We start from the raw sequence: 20000 nt of genomic DNA, 5'->3' as shown, positions 1-20000 counted from the left end.
CTTTGAAGCTTGGCGGTTTACTGCGGCAACTCTGTGACGGGCCTCTTCTGCTTGAGGGTGTCGATGAGGGAGAGGACGCCTCGCTTGACGCTGGTCGACACCCGGCGGGACACCGAGTCGCCCGGCGGAGACGAGCCGCACGCCTTCTGGGAGGGCGGCCGCGCCACCAAGCACTTCTGGTACCGCAGCTGAGGGAGGAAACACACGGGATGTAAACCACGCCCTCAGCTAACAGTTAGCACGTGTTGACTACCACCAGGTGTGCGCCGGCAAAATTGGCATATTTAATCTACAAAGTTATATGACTGAGGTGTACGGTGGCTAAAATAAATAAATAAATAAAAGTTAGCATGCTAACAGTTAGCATGTGTCACATACAAAGTTATATGACTCTGAAGTGTACAAAGGCAACAACAACAAAAGAGTTAGCATGCTAACAGGTAGCATATGTAATATACAAAGTTATGTGACTGAAATGTACAGCGGCCCAACAAAAAAGTTAGCATGCTAACAGTTAGCATGTGTCACGTACAAAGTTATGACTCTGAAGTGTACAATGGCAAAATATAAAAAGAGTTGGCATGCTAACAGGTAGCATATGTAATGTACAAAGTTATATGACTGAGGTGTACGGCGGCAAAAAAAAAAAAAAGTTAGCATGCTTACAGTTAGCATGTGTCACGTACAAAGTTATATGACTCTGAAGTGTACAAAGGCAAAATTGGCAAAAAAATAAAATAAAATAGTTAGCATGCTAACAGGTAGCATATGTAATGCCCAAAGTTATATGACTGAGGTGTACAGTGGCAAAAACAAAAATAAAAAAAGTTAGCATGTGTCACATACAAAGTTATATGTTTCTGAAGTGTACAAAGGCAAAATTGGCACACAAAAAAGAGTTAGCATGCTAACAGGTAGCATATGTAATGTACAAAGTTATATGACTGAGGTGTACAGTGGCAAAAAAAAAAAAAAGTTAGCATGCTAACAGTTAGCATGTGTCACGTACAAAGTTATATGACTCTGAAGTGTACAAAGGCAAAATTGGCAAAAAATAAAATAAAATAGTTAGCATGCTAACAGGTAGCATATGTAATGCCCAAAGTTATATGACTGAGGTGTACGACGGCAAAAACAAACAATAAAAAAAGTTAGCATGCTAACAGTTAGCATGTGTCACATACAAAGTTATATGACTCTGAAGTGTACAAAGGCAAAATTGGCACACAAAAAAGAGTTAGCATGCTAACAGGTAGCATATGTAATGTACAAAGTTATATGACTGAGGTGTACAGCGGCCCAAAAAAAAAAGTTAGCATGCTAACAGTTAGCATGTGTCACATACAAAGTTACATGACTCTGAGGTGAACAATGGCAAAATTGGCAAAAAAAAAAAAAAAGGCATACACAAAAACATTTTAATGTTAGCATTCTAAAAGGTAGAATACGTAAAATGCAAAGTTATATGACAAAGATGTATGGCGGCAAAATTGGCCAAAACAAAAAGGTTAGCATGCTAACAAGTTAATGGTATGGTTAAAGTTAGCTCTCTGTGATCACGACGCCACTAAAAGTACCGTAATTTCCGGACCATAAGCCGCTACTTTTTTCCCTCGTTTTGGTCCGTGCGGCTTTTACGACGGTGCGGCTATTTTACGGCTTTTTTACGGCTTACGGTAACCAAGGGCGCACATTACCGAAGATGCGCGAGACCGAGGCAGCCATCTTGCGCCAGGTAACGAGAGCAAAATAAAGAGTAGGAGAGCGTCAGCGACAGTTTGGAAAACAATATGGAAAACAAACGTAGAAGTGCATATGATGCTGCGTTTAAGTTAAAGGCAATCGATTTGGCTGTCAAAGAAGGAAATAGAGCTGCAGCACGTACCCTTGACATCAACGAATCAATGGTGAGACGTTGGAGACGGCAGCATGAAGAACTGATTCAATGCAAAAAGACAAAAAAATCCTTCAGAGGTAATAAAAGCAGATGGCCGGAACTTGAAAACTTTCTTGAGGACTGGGTGAACACACAGAGAGCAGACGGCCGGGGTGTTTCCACCGTGCAGATCCGACTGAAAGCCCAAACAACCGCCAAAGAAATGAATATTCAAGATTTTAGAAGTGGACCATTATGGTGTGTCAGATTTATGAGACGAAAGGGGCTGTCCATTAGGGCGCGAACGACTCTGAGTCAGCAACTCCCTCCCGACCACGAGGAGAAAATAACAAACTTCCGCGAATTCACACAAAGAAAAATAGAGGAATATTCCATCGGACCGGACGAGATAATAAACATGGATGAAGTGCCTCTTTCCTTTGACTTGCCTCTCACAAGGACTGTTAACAAAAAAGGTGAATCGTCCATCACACTGAGAACAACTGGCCATGAGAGAACACATTTCACTTGTGTTCTGGGCTGCACAGCATCTGGACTAAAGCTTCCACCGATGGTGATTTTTAAACGGATTACTATGCCAAATGAAAAATTCTTGAAAGACATCTCCATAAAAGTCAACCAGAAAGGGTGGATGATGGAAAGCGTTATGAAGGAATGGCTGAATGAGTGCTAAGTCAAGCGACCTGGGGGATTTTTTCACCAAAAAAAAGCACTGCTCGTTTTGGACAGCATGAGAGCCCATATAACAGATTCTGTGAAAGCAGCCATCAAGAGCACAAACTATATTCCAGCTGTGATACCTGGGGGCACAACGAAGCATTTGCAGCCACTGGACATCAGTGTGAATCGTGCTTTTAAAGTGGCACTAAGAGTTCAGTGGGAGGCATGGATGACTCACGGTGAGAAATCATTCACCAAAACTGGTCGCATGCGAAAAGCAACTTTTGCTCAAGTCTGCCAGTGGATCCTGACGGCATGGAAAAGTGTGAAAACATCCACGATCATCAACGGCTATCGAAAAGCTGGACTGCTGCGTCGTGATGATGAAGAGGACGGCGTAACGGCTGACGGAGCCAAAGCTGTTGATTCCACTGACGAAGGAGAGAAAGTGGCTGACGACGCCATTTTGGACCTGTTCTTCTCCGACACCGACGAAGAGGATTTCGGTGGTTTTAGTACGCAGGAGGAAGACTATGACCAGTGATTAAAGACTGACTACCGTCACTACCTGTAATACCGTTGTATTATTTGTACTCTGCACAAATGCTGTTCGCCATGTCAAAGATGTGAAAGTTTGATTGAAAGATTTATAGTTAATAAATGGGACGTTTTGCATTCCCAAACAGTCATCTCTGTCCCGACAATCCCCTCCGTGGTAGCAGGAACCCCTATATACTACGCTAATTACACATCAAAACCCTGCGGCTTATAGTCGGGTGCGGCTTATATATGGAGCAATCTGTATTTTCCCCTAAATTTAGCTGGTGCGGCTTATAGTCAGGTGCGGCTTATAGTCCGGAAATTACGGTAGTTCCTCTGCGTTAGCACTTATAATAACAATATGGCTAATACTTGGTTCATATTTAAAGTAGCAATGACTGTCACACACACACACACACATACTAGGTGTGGTGAAATTATTCTCTGCATTTGACCCATCACCCTTGTTCACCCCCTGGGAGGTGAGGGGAGCAGTGAGCAGCAGCGGTGGCCGCGCCCGGGAATCATTTTTTGGTGATTTAAATCCCCAATTCCAAGCCTTGATGCTGAGTGCCAAGCAGGGAGGTAACGGCTCCCATTTTTATAGTCTTTGGTATGACTCGGCCGGGGTTTGAACTCACGACCTACCCACCTCTAACCGCTAGGCCAGTATTCTTCAACCTTTTTTTGAGCCAAGGCACATTTTTTTTCATAAAAAAAAATTCCGGAGGCACACCACCAGCAGAAAAGCTTAAAAAAATGAAACTCCACCATGTTGTCGTGCCTTATTTGGAGTTGGTTTAGTGCTTTAGTTCCTGTCGTGCGCTCTTATTTTGGTGACCGTTCCTGTTTTGTTAGTGTTCTCCTTCCTTTTGAGTGCTCTTACCCGCACCTGCTTTACAATCAGGACTATTTAAGTTGTGCGTACGCTGTCCTTCTTTGTGCGGACACTGTTGATTGCCATGTCATGTACGGGTGTACTTTGTGGACGCTGTAAGTTTTTGCTGTCGTCCAGCATTCTGTTTTCGTTTAGCCAGTTCATTTTGACTTTTGTTTTGCATAGCCATCACCTACGCTTCAGTGCCTTTTCCTTTTGTTCATTTTTGGTTTTAAGTAGGGATGTCCGATAAATGCGTTAAAATGTAATATCGGAAATTATCTGTATCGTTTTTTTATTATCTGCATCGTTTTTGTTTTTTTTGGTTTTTTTATTTTTATTTAATTTTTTTATTAAATCAACATAAAATTAGTGCACCAACCCAAAAAACCTCCCTCCCCCCATTTCTTTCTGTTATCAATATTCTGGTTCCTACATTATATATCAATATATATCAATACAGTCTGCAAGGGATACAGTCCGTAAGCACACATGATTGTGCGTGCTGCTGCTCCACTAATAGTACTAACCTTTAACAGTTAATGTTACTCATTTTCATTAATTACTAGTTTCTATGTAACTGTTTTTATATTGTTTTACTTTCTTTTTTATTCAAGAAAATGTTTTTAATTTATTTATCTTATTTTTTATTTTTTTTTTAAAAAGTACCTTATCTTCACCATACCTGGTTGTCCAAATTAGGCATAATAATGTGTTAATTCCACGACTGCATATATCGGTTGATATCGGTATCGGTTGATATCAGTATCGGTAATTAAAGAGTTGGACAATATCGGATATCGGCAAAAAGCCATTATCGGACATCCCTATTCAACAGTTAATTTTACTCATTTTCATTAATTACTAGCTTCTATGTAACTGTTTTTATATTGTTTTACTTTCTTTTTTATTCAAGAAAATGTTTTTAATTTAGTTATCTTATTTTATTATTATTTTTAAAAAGTACCTTATCTTCACCATACCTGGTTGTCCAAATTAGGCATAATAATGTGTTCATTCCACGACTGCATATATCGGTTGATATCGGTATCGGTTGATATCGGTATCGGTAATTAAAGAGTTGGACAATATTGGATATCGGCAAAAAGCCATTATCGGACATCCCTAGTTAGAATGCATCAAAAAACAAACATTTGTCTTACAAAGTGATCGTAAGAGATGGACAACATTGTAAATAAAGAGTGCACTTCCCCTTTAAGAGGCCAACAACATTGTAAATAAAGAGTGCACTTCCCCTTTAAGAGGCCAACAACATTGTAAATAAAGAGTGCACTTCCCCTTTAAGAGGCCAACAACATTGTAAATAAAGAGTGCACTTCCCCTTTAAGAGGCCAACAACATTGTAAATAAAGAGTGCACTTCCCCTTTAAGAGGCCAACAACATTGTAAATAAAGAGTGCACTTCCCCTTTAAGAGGCCAACAACATTGTAAATAAAGAGTGCACTTCCCCTTTAAGAGGCCAACATCATTGTAAATAAAGAGTGCACTTCCCCTTTAAGAGGCCAACAACATTGTAAATAAAGAGTGCACTTCCCCTTTAAGAGGCCAACAACATTGTAAATAAAGAGTGCACTTCCCCTTTAAGAGGCCAACATCATTGTAAATAAAGAGTGCACTTCCCCTTTAAGAGGCCAACAACATTGTAAATAAAGAGTGCACTTCCCCTTTAAGAGGCCAACAACATTGTAAATAAAGAGTGCACTTCCCCTTTAAGAGGCCAACAACATTGTAAATAAAGAGTGCACTTCCCCTTTAAGAGGCCAACAACATTGTAAATAAAGAGTGCACTTCCCCTTTAAGAGGCCAACAACATTGTAAATAAAGAGTGCACTTCCCCTTTAAGAGGCCAACAACATTGTAAATAAAGAGTGCACTTCCCCTTTAAGAGGCCAACAACATTGTAAATAAAGAGTGCACTTCCCCTTTAAGAGGCCAACAACATTGTAAATAAAGAGTGCACTTCCCCTTTAAGAGGCCAACAACATTGTAAATAAAGAGTGCACTTCCCCTTTAAGAGGCCAACAACATTGTAAATAAAGAGTGCACTTCCCCTTTAAGAGGCCAACCACTCACCATACAAGCGGCCTGCACAGCCTCCGACACGCTCCCGGCGTTGGGCTCGCACCAGAACACGTGGCAGTCGAAGCGATGGCCGCCGGCGTCCATGACGAAGGCGAAGGTGCGCACGTCGTGTCCCACGCCCATGAAGGACAGGAAGCGCACGCGACACTCCACCAGCACTTCCTCTTCATCCTGCGTGTGAGTACAGTACAGTTAGTACAGTACAGTACAGTACAGTACGCATAAATCAGGAGCACCAATACGCCGGATCACTGGAGCGGGCGAGCTTTAAAGCTTCAATACGTAATCCGCCCACGTTTTCATGAATATATTTGCCTCTGGAGATTAACCACACGCCATGAGGCGGGACTAGAAAAAGACATGTGACCCAAACTGGTCATTTTCTGCCGTCAGACCAAAACCAACTTTGTCATATCAACAACACCCGCTCTAAACACATCACCGAAAACATTGTTAAACAATTTCTATCTAGCAAAACTGGTCATTTTCTGCCGTCAGACCAAAACCAACTTTGTCATATCAACAACACCCGCTCTAAACACATCACCAAAAACATTGTTAAACAATTTCTATCCAGCAAAACTGGTCATTTTCTGCCGTCAGACCAAAACCAACTTTGTCATATCAACAACACCCGCTCTAAACACATCACCAAAAACATTGTTAAACAATTTCTATCCAGCAAAACTGGTCATTTTCTGCCGTCAGACCAAAACCAACTTTGTCATATCAACAACACCCGCTCTAAACACGTCACCAAAACATTGTTAAACTATCTCTATCTAGCAAAACTGGTCATTTTCTGCCGTCAGACCAAAACCAACTTTGTCATATCAACAACACCCGCTCTAAACACATCACCAAAAACATTGTTAAACAATTTCTATCCAGCAAAACTGGTCATTTTCTGCCGTCAGACCAAAACCAACTTTGTCATATCAACAACACCCACTCTAAACACATCACCAAAACATTGTTGAACAATTTCTATCCAGTAAAACTGGTCATTTTCTGCCGTCAGACCAAAACCAACTTTGTCATATCAACAACACCCGCTCTAAACACATCACCAAAACATTGTTAAACAATTTCTATCTAGCAAAACTGACCATTTTCTGCCATCAGACCAAAACCAACTTTGTCATATCAACAACACCCGCTCTAAACACATCACCAAAAACATTGTTAAACAATTTCTATCTAGCAAAACTGGTCATTTTCTGCCGTAAGACCAAAACCAACTTTGTCATATCAACAACACCCGCTCTAAGCACATCACCAAAAACATTGTTAAACAATTTCTATCCAGCAAAACTGGTCATTTTCTGCCGTCAGACCAAAACCAACTTTGTCATATCAACAACACCCGCTCTAAACACATCACCAAAAACATTGTTAAACAATTTCTATCCAGCAAAACTGGTCATTTTCTGCCGTCAGACCAAAACCAACTTTGTCATATCAACAACACCCGCTCTAAACACATCACCAAAAACATTGTTAAACAATTTCTATCCAGCAAAACTGGTCATTTTCTGCCGTCAGACCAAAACCAACTTTGTCATATCAACAACACCCGCTCTAAACACATCACCAAAAACATTGTTAAACAATTTCTATCCAGCAAAACTGGTCATTTTCTGCCGTCAGACCAAAACCAACTTTGTCATATCAACAACACCCGCTCTAAACACATCACCAAAACATTGTTAAACTATTTCTATCTAGTAAAACTGGTCATTTTCTGCCGTCAGACCAAAACCAACTTTGTTATATCAACAACACCCGCTCTAAACACATCACCAAAAACATTGTTAAACAATTTCTATCCAGCAAAACTGGTCATTTTCTGCCGTCAGACCAAAACCAACTTTGTCATATCAACAACACCCGCTCTAAACACATCACCAAAACATTGTTAAACAATTTCTATCCCTTCTTTATTCAGGTGTGGCACAGGTGTGCTGCAGGTGTGGCCACAGTCTGTAGTGTTTGAGTTTTCTCACACACATGACCAATTAGCTGTGACTGACCTGGTCCTTGCTGATGGTGACGGTGGCGTCGGCCACGTTGAGGGCCACGGGGGTCCAGTCGTCTCTCATGGAAGAACTGACTAAACTGTCGATGGCTCCGTTCAGGATGTCCATGCCTGCCAGGTGAGACGTGTGGTTACCTCGTCTAGGTGGTGGTCTCTCTTTGTGGCGCTTACCTAACGGTCTGGCCACCGGCATCATGCCCAGGTACAGCACCTGGAACTTCTGAACCAACTCCGTCTTTGGCGTGGGGAATTCTGCCAAAACAACAAGTCCCCTTTGATTACATTAGGATTGTACGGTATACCGGTACTAGTATAGTACCGCCATACTAATGAACCATGTACGGTACTATACCGCCGCCTCTAAAAAGTACCGGTACCAGCCCCTCCTTTTTTTAACGGGCATGACGCCGCGTCGTCAAGTGGTGACATTGCTGGTTTTACGAGCAGAGGAGCATGTTGGGCAGCGCACACACACAGAGTACTTACAAGCAGACACAGTGTGTAGACAGAAAAGGGAGAATGGACGCATTTTGGTGTAAAAAGTAAAGATAAAGAAGTGATCCCCCATTATAATTATATTATCTGCATGTGTCACTAGATCGGCGACAAACACTGAAACACCCTCAGGAAGAACTGCTTTAAGACATGGCTAGCTAGCTAGCGGCTAACGTCCATTTCTAAATCACTGATGCTGGTCTCCATGGCAACAAATAAAGTATGTTTCTTACAAGTATTGTTATCACTGGAGGATGAGGAATAGCTAAACATGCTTCACTACACACCGTAGGAGGATACAATAGCTCACCGGCGTCACAATGTAAACAAATGCCATGAGTGGATCTACACCTGACATCCACTGTAATGATACCAAGTACAGTATGTTCACTATTTTATTAAAGGACTAAAATACAATAATAAACATATGTTTTTGTTAAAATAATGCCAATAATGCCATTTTTTGTGTTCCCCTTTATTTAGAAAAGTATCAAAATACATTTTGGTATCGGTACCAAAATATAGGAATCGGGACAACACTGGTTTAAGTGGGTGGTTCTGACATGTTTTCAATGCTAACAACACGGCTAATAGTCGTAGCCGTGACGGACAAGGGGGACCGGGTTTTGGCGGGACAACGTACTCCTGTGGGTTTCAACGTATCAAAGCCCAGTTCCAACTCGGAACCGGGCTCACTCACTATTATGTTATTGGATCTAACATAATAGTGAGTGTCCAGTCCATAGTGGATCTAACATAATAGTGTGAGAGTCCAGTCCATAGTGGATCTAACATAATAGTGTGAGAGTCCAGTCCATAGTGGATCTAACATAATAGTGTGAGTCCAGTCCATAGTGGATCTAACATAATAGTGAGACTCCAGTCCATAGTGGATCTAACATAATAGTGTGAGAGTCCAGTCCATAGTGGATCTAACATAATAGTGAGAGTCCAGTCCATAGTGGATCTAACATAATAGTGTGAGAGTCCAGTCCATAGTGGATCTAACATAATAGTGTGAGAGTCCAGTCCATAGTGGATCTAACATAATAGTGAGAGTCCAGTCCATAGTGGATCTAACATAATAGTGTGAGTCCAGTCCATAGTGGATCTAACATAATAGTGTGAGAGTCCAGTCCATAGTGGATCTAACATAATAGTGTGAGTCCAGTCCATAGTGGATCTAACATAATAGTGAGACTCCAGTCCATAGTGGATCTAACATAATAGTGTGAGAGTCCAGTCCATAGTGGATCTAACATAATAGTGTGAGTCCAGTCCATAGTGGATCTAACATAATAGTGAGACTCCAGTCCATAGTGGATCTAACATAATAGTGTGAGAGTCCAGTCCATAGTGGATCTAACATAATAGTGAGAGTCCAGTCCATAGTGGATCTAACATAATAGTGTGAGTCCAGTCCATAGTGGATCTAACATAATAGTGTGAGAGTCCAGTCCATAGTGGATCTAACATAATAGTGAGAGTCCAGTCCATAGTGGATCTAACATAATAGTGTGAGTCCAGTCCATAGTGGATCTAACATAATAGTGTGAGAGTCCAGTCCATAGTGGATCTAACATAATAGTGAGACTCCAGTCCATAGTGGATCTAACATAATAGTGAGACTCCAGTCCATAGTGGATCTAACATAATAGTGTGAGAGTCCAGTCCATAGTGGATCTAACATAATAGTGAGAGTCCAGTCCATAGTGGATCTAACATAATAGTGTGAGTCCAGTCCATAGTGGATCTAACATAATAGTGTGAGAGTCCAGTCCATAGTGGATCTAACATAATAGTGAGAGTCCAGTCCATAGTGGATCTAACATAATAGTGTGAGTCCAGTCCATAGTGTATCTAACATAATAGTGAGAGTCCAGTCCATAGTGGATCTAACATAATAGTGTGAGAGTCCAGTCCATAGTGGATCTAACATAATAGTGTGAGAGTCCAGTCCATAGTGGATCTAACATAATAGTGTGAGAGTCCAGTCCATAGTGGATCTAACATAATAGTGTGAGAGTCCAGTCCATAGTGGATCTAACATAATAGTGAGAGTCCAGTCCATAGTGGATCTAACATAATAGTGAGAGTCCAGTCCATAGTGGATCTAACATAATAGTGAGAGTCCAGTCCATAGTGGATCTAACATAATAGTGTGAGAGTCCAGTCCATAGTGGATCTAACATAATAGTGTGAGAGTCCAGTCCATACATTTCCATGTCGTGGCTATGTTGTAGTGGCCGGGTGATGGCCGTAGCAACCAACTCCCAACCGAGGACTGTAATCTACAGCAGAATCCATTCAAGATGTTCTACTTTTTCCCCAAGCTTTGAACCCTGCGACTTATAAAACGGTGTGGCTAATTTATGGATTTGTCTTCTCCATAACGCAAAAAGTTACTAAATTCAGTCGGTGTCTTATTGTTTGTGGCATGGCGCCATCTGGTGGACGAGTTGGCTCACTGCAGGGGCTGTAATGCCCTTCTGTTTGGACTTAGCTTTCAACCGAAGTAGAAGTGGCGTTTCGGTCTACTAGCCGTCCATAGCGTTTCTACTGGTATGGATTCTTCATTCGTGACTCCAGGCTACGTTTGTGAGTTTTACAATATAACTAAAACAATTCTGACTTAGTAAAGAGTCCCGTGTGGGACGTCTGTAGGAGTGTTTTCTTTCACGCATATTTGTACGTGCTATCGGGATGTAATCAAGCTAGTGTCGGTTAGAATAATTGTTTCTAAGTTATGACAAAAACTTTGTGTTACTTCGTGAGTGCCCGGTGAGAAGCAAAAGCTTTCTTTGAAACCTACCAAGAAGAAGACTGGTAAAACTCCACTGGGTAGGGGGGAAGCAAGATGAAGGTGTTCCTGTTTTCTTTCATGTATGGTAATCAACAGGAGGATGTTGTTTTGACCCAGGGACTACAAAGCGGAGAGAAGGCAGGATCTGCCCAATTTCCAGACGACCTCTTTTTGAACCTCCTTTTTGAACTGTTTTACGAACCTCTTTTTGAACTCGTTTACGACCTTTTCTTTTGAACTGTTCCGTAACCAAAGGCAACGCTGTTTACGACCCACTTCCCTCTGGAAGCAGCTGTGGTCATGTGGTCGGAGAAAGTCAAATAAAGAAGGAGGAGTACAATCTTTCGCGTGCTGGAGACTTTACAAGAGTACAGTGTCCCGGCGTCTCTCCTCAATTGAGTCCAAATTGAATTCTGTCTCTGTTTGATTCTTTGCTTCTTGTCTTGTTTAATAGATGTCGTCGGTGTTTGAACCTGACAGTGCCGTTAGCATGACTATGACATTGTTTTTTTGTATTGCTTCAGTTTCACAAATTCCTCAGTAAATTCGCCAAAACGTCACCGCGGAGTTATTGAGTCCGTCTAGCTGATTGGAGAGCTAGCTTGCTCAGCTAGTGGCTCCATGACGACGACTTCTGTTTTGTCTGATCAGCCGTTTTACTGCCTTGCTACAGACACCGTTTGGAAACAATTAATAATCGTAGTAGGTTGCTCAAACTCCCAAAGAAGCCTCCTTTACTTCTGTGTCACATACAAATAATGCATAAATATGAAATATGGGTCCAATCACTACTTCTAACCCAAACACCTGCACTAATGACGTCGCTCCGGGTAAGCTAAAGTCAACTTGACTTGCTGAGGGGGAGTGAAGACGCTACCTTGCAGAGGGAGGTCTAGTCCCGCCTGCATCCTGTCCTGCAGAGAGCCTCCCGCCATGGCTTTGGCATTCTTTCGTTCCGTCATAATCTGGAAAGAGGAAGAGAAAGACGAATTGGACTCATTAGGAATAAATATTGATACATTATTGGTGTATTTAAAACATGTGCAAACGTGATCTACTAAGCCTGAGTCTGTTCAAAGAGTACGCGCAGAATATGTCATGATTATTACAGCAGTAGGAGAATATGCACATATAAATATTTAGTGCTCGTAATGTGATTGATCAAGACTGAAACTGTTTTGCGAGCGCTGTTCAGCGTCTATTTATTAGCACTTTGCAAAATGAAAGAAAATATTCTGCGCTCGTGTCCGACATATTCCTGCCAGATACACTATATTGCCAAAAGTATTTGGCCACCCATCCAAATGATCAGAATCAAGTGTCCTAATCACTTGGAGGAATTATGGTCATTTTCTGCCGTCAGACCAAAACCAACTTTGTCATATCAACAACACCCGCTCTAAACACATCACCAAAACATTATTAAACCATTTCTATCTAGCAAAACTGGTCATTTTCTGCCGTCAGACCAAAACCAACTTTGTCATATCAACAACACCCGCTCTAAACACATCACCAAAACATTGTTAAACAATTTCTATCTAGCAAAACTGGTCATTTTCTGCCGTCAGACCAAAACCAACATTGTCATATCAACAACACCCGCTCTAAACACATCACCAAAACATTGTTAAACAATTTCTATCTAGCAAAACTGGTCATTTTCTGCCGTCAGACCAAAACCAACTTTGTCATATCAACAACACCCGGTCTAAACACATCACCAAAAACATTGTTAAACCATTTCTATCTAGCAAAACTGGTCATTTTCTGCCATCAGACCAAAACCAACTTTGTCATATCAACAACACCCGCTCTAAACACATCACCAAAAACATTGTTAAACCATTTCTATCCAGCAAAACTGGTCATTTTCTGCCATCAGACCAAAACCAACTTTGTAATATCAACAACACCCGCTCTAAACACATCACCAAAACATTGTTAAACCATTTCTATCTAGCAAAACTGGTCATTTTCTGCCATCAGACCAAAACCAACTTTGTCATATCAACAACACCCGCTCTAAACACATCACCAAAACATTGTTAAACAATTTCTATCCAGCAAAACTGGTCATTTTCTGCCATCAGACAGACACAAATGAAAGAAAATATTTTGTGCTCGTGTCTGCCAGATACACTATATTGCCAAAAGTATTTGGCCACCCATCCAAATGATCAGAATCAAGTGTCCTAATCACTTGGAGGAATTATGGTGTGGGGTTGTTTTTCAGGAGTTGGGCTTGGCCCCTTAGTTCCAGTGAAAGGAACTTTGAATGCTCCAGGATACCAAAAACATTTTGGACAATTCCATGCTCCCAACCTTGTGGGAACAGTTTGGAGCGGGGCCCCTTCCTCTTCCAACATGACTGTGCACCGGTGCACAAAGCCAGGTCCATAAAGACATGGATGACAGAGTCTGGTGTGGATGAACTTGACTGGCCTGCACAGAGTCCTGACCTTCAGGTCAGAACACCTTTGGGATGAATTAGAAGGGAGACTGAGAGCCAGGCCACCAGTGTGTGACCTCACCGATGCACTTTTGGAAGAAATTCCTATAAACACACTCCGCAACCTTGTGGACAGCCTTCCCAGAAGAGTTGAAGCTGCAATAGCTGCAAAAGGTCATACTGAACCCTACGGGTTAGGAATGGGATGGCACTTCAAGTTCATATGTGAGTCAAGGCAGGTGGCCGAATACTTTTGGCATTACAGTGTATATATACTGTATGACATCATGACTCTAGACCTGGGGTGTCAAACTCATTTTAGCTCAGGGGCCACATGGAGAAAAATCTGTAAGTCTTTGCTGTCGTCCAGCATTCTGTTTTTGTTTACTCTGCAGCCAGATCAGTTTTAGTTTGGTTCTGCATAACTTCTCAGAGCTTCAATGCCTTTTCTTAGCGGCACTCGCAGTCAGAATAATTGTATCTAAGTTATCACAAAACTTTGTGTTTCCATGGAGACAAAAGCTCTCTTTGATCTTACCAAGCAAAAAGGCTTGTAAAACTCCACTGTGTACGATGTGAAGCGACATGAAGGTGTCGGTTTCTTTGATCTATTGTAATCCACAGGAAGATCCTGTCTTGGCCCGAGATCTACAAAGCGGAGAGGAAGCAGGACCTTTCCTTTGAACTGTTTTGTGACCGAGGGCAACGGCTGTTTACGACCCCCTTCCTTTAGAAACAGCTGTTGCCATGTAATCAGGGAAAGTCCAAATAAAAGAGGTGTGCAATTCTTTCGTCAGAGCGTGGGACGACACTGTACAAGGCTACAGGTGTACGCGCTCTCCTCATTGAGCTAAATTGAATCCTGTCTCTGTTTAATCCCTTGCTTCTTGTCTGTTTAATAGATGTCAGCGGTGTTTGAATCTGTTGTTTATTTTCGGTTTAAGCTTTCGTCTGCATATTGTGATCACGACAAACCATGTTCCCGACATCTACATCTACGACATTAGCCACTCGCTGCCACCTACTGGTATTGAGGAGAATAACACGGTTATTCTGCCGAGCTCTAGACAGCACCGACACTCAACAACGGGCACATTATTTGCGAATTATAACTACTGGTTTGCAAAAAATATTTTTAGCCCAATTAGGCGAAATGACATAATCTCCCACGCCACACTAGACTGTATCTCACAGTGGTTGAAAAACACACCGCCTTAAGGGATACACCGCAAAATCAAGGATTTACACAACTCCCGCTGCCTCAACAGAGCAAAATACATCACCAAGGACAGCACACACCCTGGCTATCACCCGCTACCATGGGGCAGGCGCTACAGGTGCATCAGAGCCGGAACAAACAGGCTCAGAGACAGCTTCTTTCCCACAGCTGTCACCATCCTGAACTCAAAATTATAATAAATTATTCACCCCTATACAACATCCTACCCCAATAGCCTATTGTGCAATATTACCCTTCGAGTGCAATACGTCCGACACTGATTGTTATTACTTTATTACTCTATTACTGTTGTTTTGTTCTACATATTGTACAGGTTTTTGTATATTGTACAGGATTGCTTATTGTTTTTATTGGACAATTCTTGTTTTTTTTATCTTTATTACTTGTGTGATTTATTTCTATTCCATATTTGTTTCCACTACCGCACCTTAAGTTGGAGTCCTTAATCTCGTTATATGCAAATATAATGGCAATAAAGTCCATTCTATTCTATTCTACTTACAGTAGTCAGTGTATCGCAGTCAAGATTTACTACTATGCAGCCCAGTTTCTCAAAGGGCAGCACTCATGCAGCCCAAGACTTCTCTTGTGTTGCAGCTATTTAGACAATAATGACTCATTTTTACTAGCTAGTAAATCCACACCGCTACATAATACCAACAAAGTGTACAGTATAATTTCCTGAGAAGATACTGCAGTAAAACTTCTTGCTGGAAGGTGAGGACGTGTGCTGAGACGCTGTAACAAGTCAATTTGTAACAAGTCATTTCTATGACTATTGACACAAAATGGAGAGTGTCAGGTTCAAACACTGATGACATCTATTAAACAAGACAAGAAGCAAGGAATTAAACAGAGACAGAATTAAATTTGGCTCAATTGAGGAGAGATGTCTGGGGCGTACTCTAGGACAGTCTCCAACACGCTCGGGCGAAAGATTGTACGCCTCCTCTGTTATTTGGCAACAGCTGTTTCTAAGGGACGGGGGTCGTAAACAGCCATCGCCTTTGATTAACACAGTTCAAAGAAAAGGTCGTAAAACAGTTCAAAGAAGCGGTGCCTGGAGGGGAGTCTGGTCCTGCTTCCTCTTCGCTTTGTAGATCTCGCGTCAAAACAATAACTTTCTGTTGATTACAATACATGAAAGAAACAGAACACCTTCATGTTGCTTCCCATCCTACACAGTGGGGTTTTACAAGCCTTCTGCCTGGTAGGATTAAAGACAGCTTTTTACCTCTCGCCGGGAATTTATGGAAACACAAAGTTTTGTGATAACTTTGATACAATTATTCTCACAGAGAGGTAGTGACACGCTTTGGCTTACCCGGGAGCAGATCTCATGGAGGCTGGTGGCGATGGCTTTGGCCGGCGTGTCACAGCGGAACACGTGGCATTTGAGGATCCGGGTGTTTTTATCCCGCGCCACGTAGGCAAAATCCCTGTGAGGACAAAGAACAACAAGAATTAACGCCAAAGTTGCAGTAGAGAGTTGCTGCTGACCTTGACTTGTGCAACACTAAAGAAGCACAGTTGGAAAACACAGAATTGTCTCAAATGTTTTTGGAAGATTGTGGAGGGAAAGTATAGTCAGCGCTGCCTGTAGGAGGAAAAGTCACCACCGCTGTCCATGGAATTGAGGACGAGCACCAGAGGGCAGGGGCGGGGCATGACCAAAACCAAAACCAACTTTGTCATATCAACAACACCCGGTCCAAACACATCACCAACACATTGTTAAACAATTTCTATCCAGCAAAACTGGTCATTTTCTGCCATCAGACCATAACCAACTTTGTCATATCAACAACACCCGCTCTAAACACATCACCAAAAACATTGTTAAACAATTTCTATCCAGCAAAACTGGTCATTTTCTGCCGTCAGACCAAAACCAACTTTGTCATATCAACAACACCCGCTCTAAACACATCACCAAAACATTGTTAAACTATTTCTATGTAGCAAAACTGGTCATTTTCTGCTGTCAGGCCAAAACCAACTTTGTCATATCAACAACACCCGGTCTAAACACATCACCAACACATTGTTAAACAATTTCTATCCAGCAAAACTGGTCATTTTCTGCCGTCAGACCATAACCAACTTTGTCATATCAACAACACCCGCTCTAAACACATCACCAAAACATTGTTAAACAATTTCTATCCAGCAAAACTGGTCATTTTCTGCCGTCAGGCCAAAACCAACTTTGTCATATCAACAACACCCGCTCTAAACACATCACCAAAACATTGTTAAACAATTTCTATCTAGCAAAACTGGTCATTTTCTGCCGTCAGACCATAACCAACTTTGTCATATCAACAACACCCGCTCTAAACACATCACCAAAACATTGTTAAACAATTTCTATCCAGCAAAACTGGTCATTTTCTGCCGTCAGGCCAAAACCAACTTTGTCATATCAACAACACCCGCTCTAAACACATCACCAAAACATTGTTAAACAATTTCTATCTAGCAAAACTGGTCATTTTCTGCCGTCAGACCAAAACCAACTTTGTCATATCAACAACACCCGCTCTAAACACATCACCAAAACATTGTTAAACAATTTCTATCCAACAAAACTGGTTATTTTCTGCCATCAGGCCAAAACCAACTTTGTCATATCAACAACACCCGCTCTAAACACATCACCAAAACATTGTTAAACAATTTCTATCCAGCAAAACTGGTCATTTTCTGCCGTCAGACCAAAACCAACTTTGTCATATCAACAACACCCGCTCTAAACACATCACCAAAACATTGTTAAACAATTTCTATCTAGCAAAACTGGTCATTTTCTGCCGTCAGACCAAAACCAACTTTGTCATATCAACAACACCCGCTCTAAACACATCACCAAAACATTGTTAAACAATTTCTATCCAACAAAACTGGTTATTTTCTGCCATCAGGCCAAAACCAACTTTGTCATATCAACAACACCCGCTCTAAACACATCACCAAAACATTGTTAAACAATTTCTATCCAGCAAAACTGGTCATTTTCTGCCATCAGACCAAAACCAACTTTGTCATATCAACAACACCCGCTCTAAACACATCACCAAAACATTGTTAAACTATTTCTATCCAGCAAAACTGGTCATTTTCTGCCGTCAGACCAAAACCAACTTTGTCATATCAACAACACCCGCTCTAAACACATCACCAAAACATTGTTAAACAATTTCTATCTAGCAAAACTGGTCATTTTCTGCCATCAGACCAAAACCAACTTTGTCATAGCAACAACACCCGCTCTAAACACATCACCAAAACATTGTTAAACTATTTCTATCCAGCAAAACTGGTCATTTTAAAAAATTTTCTAACTTTAAAAAATGTGCACCAGGGAGTTCATTTTGAAACTTCATGTTCAGGACCCCAAAACTATTCAGTTTTATGGGGACTATTCCTGCATGTTCAGGTCCTCAAAAAGGGCGTGCAAACCATGGAAAAGAGAAAAAAAAACAGCAATTCCCTCAGTGCTCTCAAAAAATATTCAGTTAAGAATAGCAGCAGCTGCATAAAGTACCGTATTTCTGGACCATAGGGCGCACCCGATTGTAAGGCGCACTGCCAATGAGCAGGTCTAGTCAGGTCTATTTTCCTACAAAAGGTGCACCGGATTTTAAGGTGCAACAAAGGGGTTATACATATATTTTTTTTTCTAAATTGAAAACACTGAAAAAGCGTCCCGCCGGAACTCTCTAATAACTAAAGTTCCTTGTGTGAATAATGTCAACTCACTACACCGGTATGTTTTAGTGCTTTCATGGTGAGTTCACTGACAGATATAAGTAAGAACTTTACACTACTTTATATTAGAAATGGCAACAGTGGAGGATGACTGTCACATAACAAGAAGAAGATTATCGACTATAAAGGCGGAGGCGAGCACATTTTCAGGACTTATGCAGATCCCAAATACAGATCAGCAGGTACCAGAAGGTAAGAAAAGTTGCTTTTGCATAATACTGCGAAACAAAACGGCAGATAATATGTCTTACCTTATACACACACCATAATAATACTCCTATGTTGAAGCACAGTACAATGCATCAAATGGTGTGGCTTCATAGCTTACCAAAGTCCTACTAAAACATTTGGATGGATTTTTGAGCGCCGTGTGTAATGTTCTATATTTTCAATGGAACATATAACATGTTGGTGTTGTTTACTTGAGTCATATTGCAGTCTACACGTATCTCTTATGTGTGACTGCCATCATATTGCAGTCTACACGTATCTCTTGTGTGACTGCCGTCATATTGCAGTCTACACGTATCTCTTATGTGTGACTGCCATCATATTGCAGTCTACACGTATCTCTTATGTGTGACTGCCATCATATTGCAGTCTACACGTATCTCTTATGTGTGACTGCCATCATATTGCAGTCTACACGTATCTCTTGTGTGACTGCCGTCATATTGCAGTCTACACGTATCTCTTATGTGTGACTGCCGTCATATTGCAGTCTACACGTATCTCTTATGTGTGACTGCCATTATATTGCAGTCTACACGTATCTCTTATGTGTGACTGCCATCATCTTGCAGTCTACACGTATCGCTTATGTGTGACTGCCATCATATTGCAGTCTACACGTATCTCTTATGTGTGACTGCCATCATATTGCAGTCTACATGTATCTCTTACGTTTCACTGCCATCATATTGCAGTCTACACATATCTCTTATGTGTGACTGCCATCATATTGCAGTCTACATGTATCTCTTATGTGTGACTGCCATCATATTGCAGTCTACATGTATCTCTTATGTGTGACTGCCATCATATTGCAGTCTACACGTATCTCTTATGTGTGACTGCCATCATATTGCAGTCTACACGTATCTCTTATGTGTGACTGCCATCT

General features: G+C 41.3%; 1 pseudogene; it reads right to left on the bottom strand.

Annotated features, from left to right (window-relative positions):
* Positions 1-20000, bottom strand: part of LOC133633648 (amyloid beta precursor protein binding family B member 2-like) — a 144033-nt pseudogene that overhangs the window by 1206 nt on the left and 122827 nt on the right.

The sequence above is a fragment of the Entelurus aequoreus genome, linkage group LG18 (genome assembly GCF_033978785.1).
Source record: "Entelurus aequoreus isolate RoL-2023_Sb linkage group LG18, RoL_Eaeq_v1.1, whole genome shotgun sequence".
NCBI lineage: Eukaryota > Metazoa > Chordata > Actinopteri > Syngnathiformes > Syngnathidae > Entelurus > Entelurus aequoreus.
Note: the sequence above shows the minus strand (reverse complement) of the source record. Positions and strands in the feature narration are given on the sequence as shown.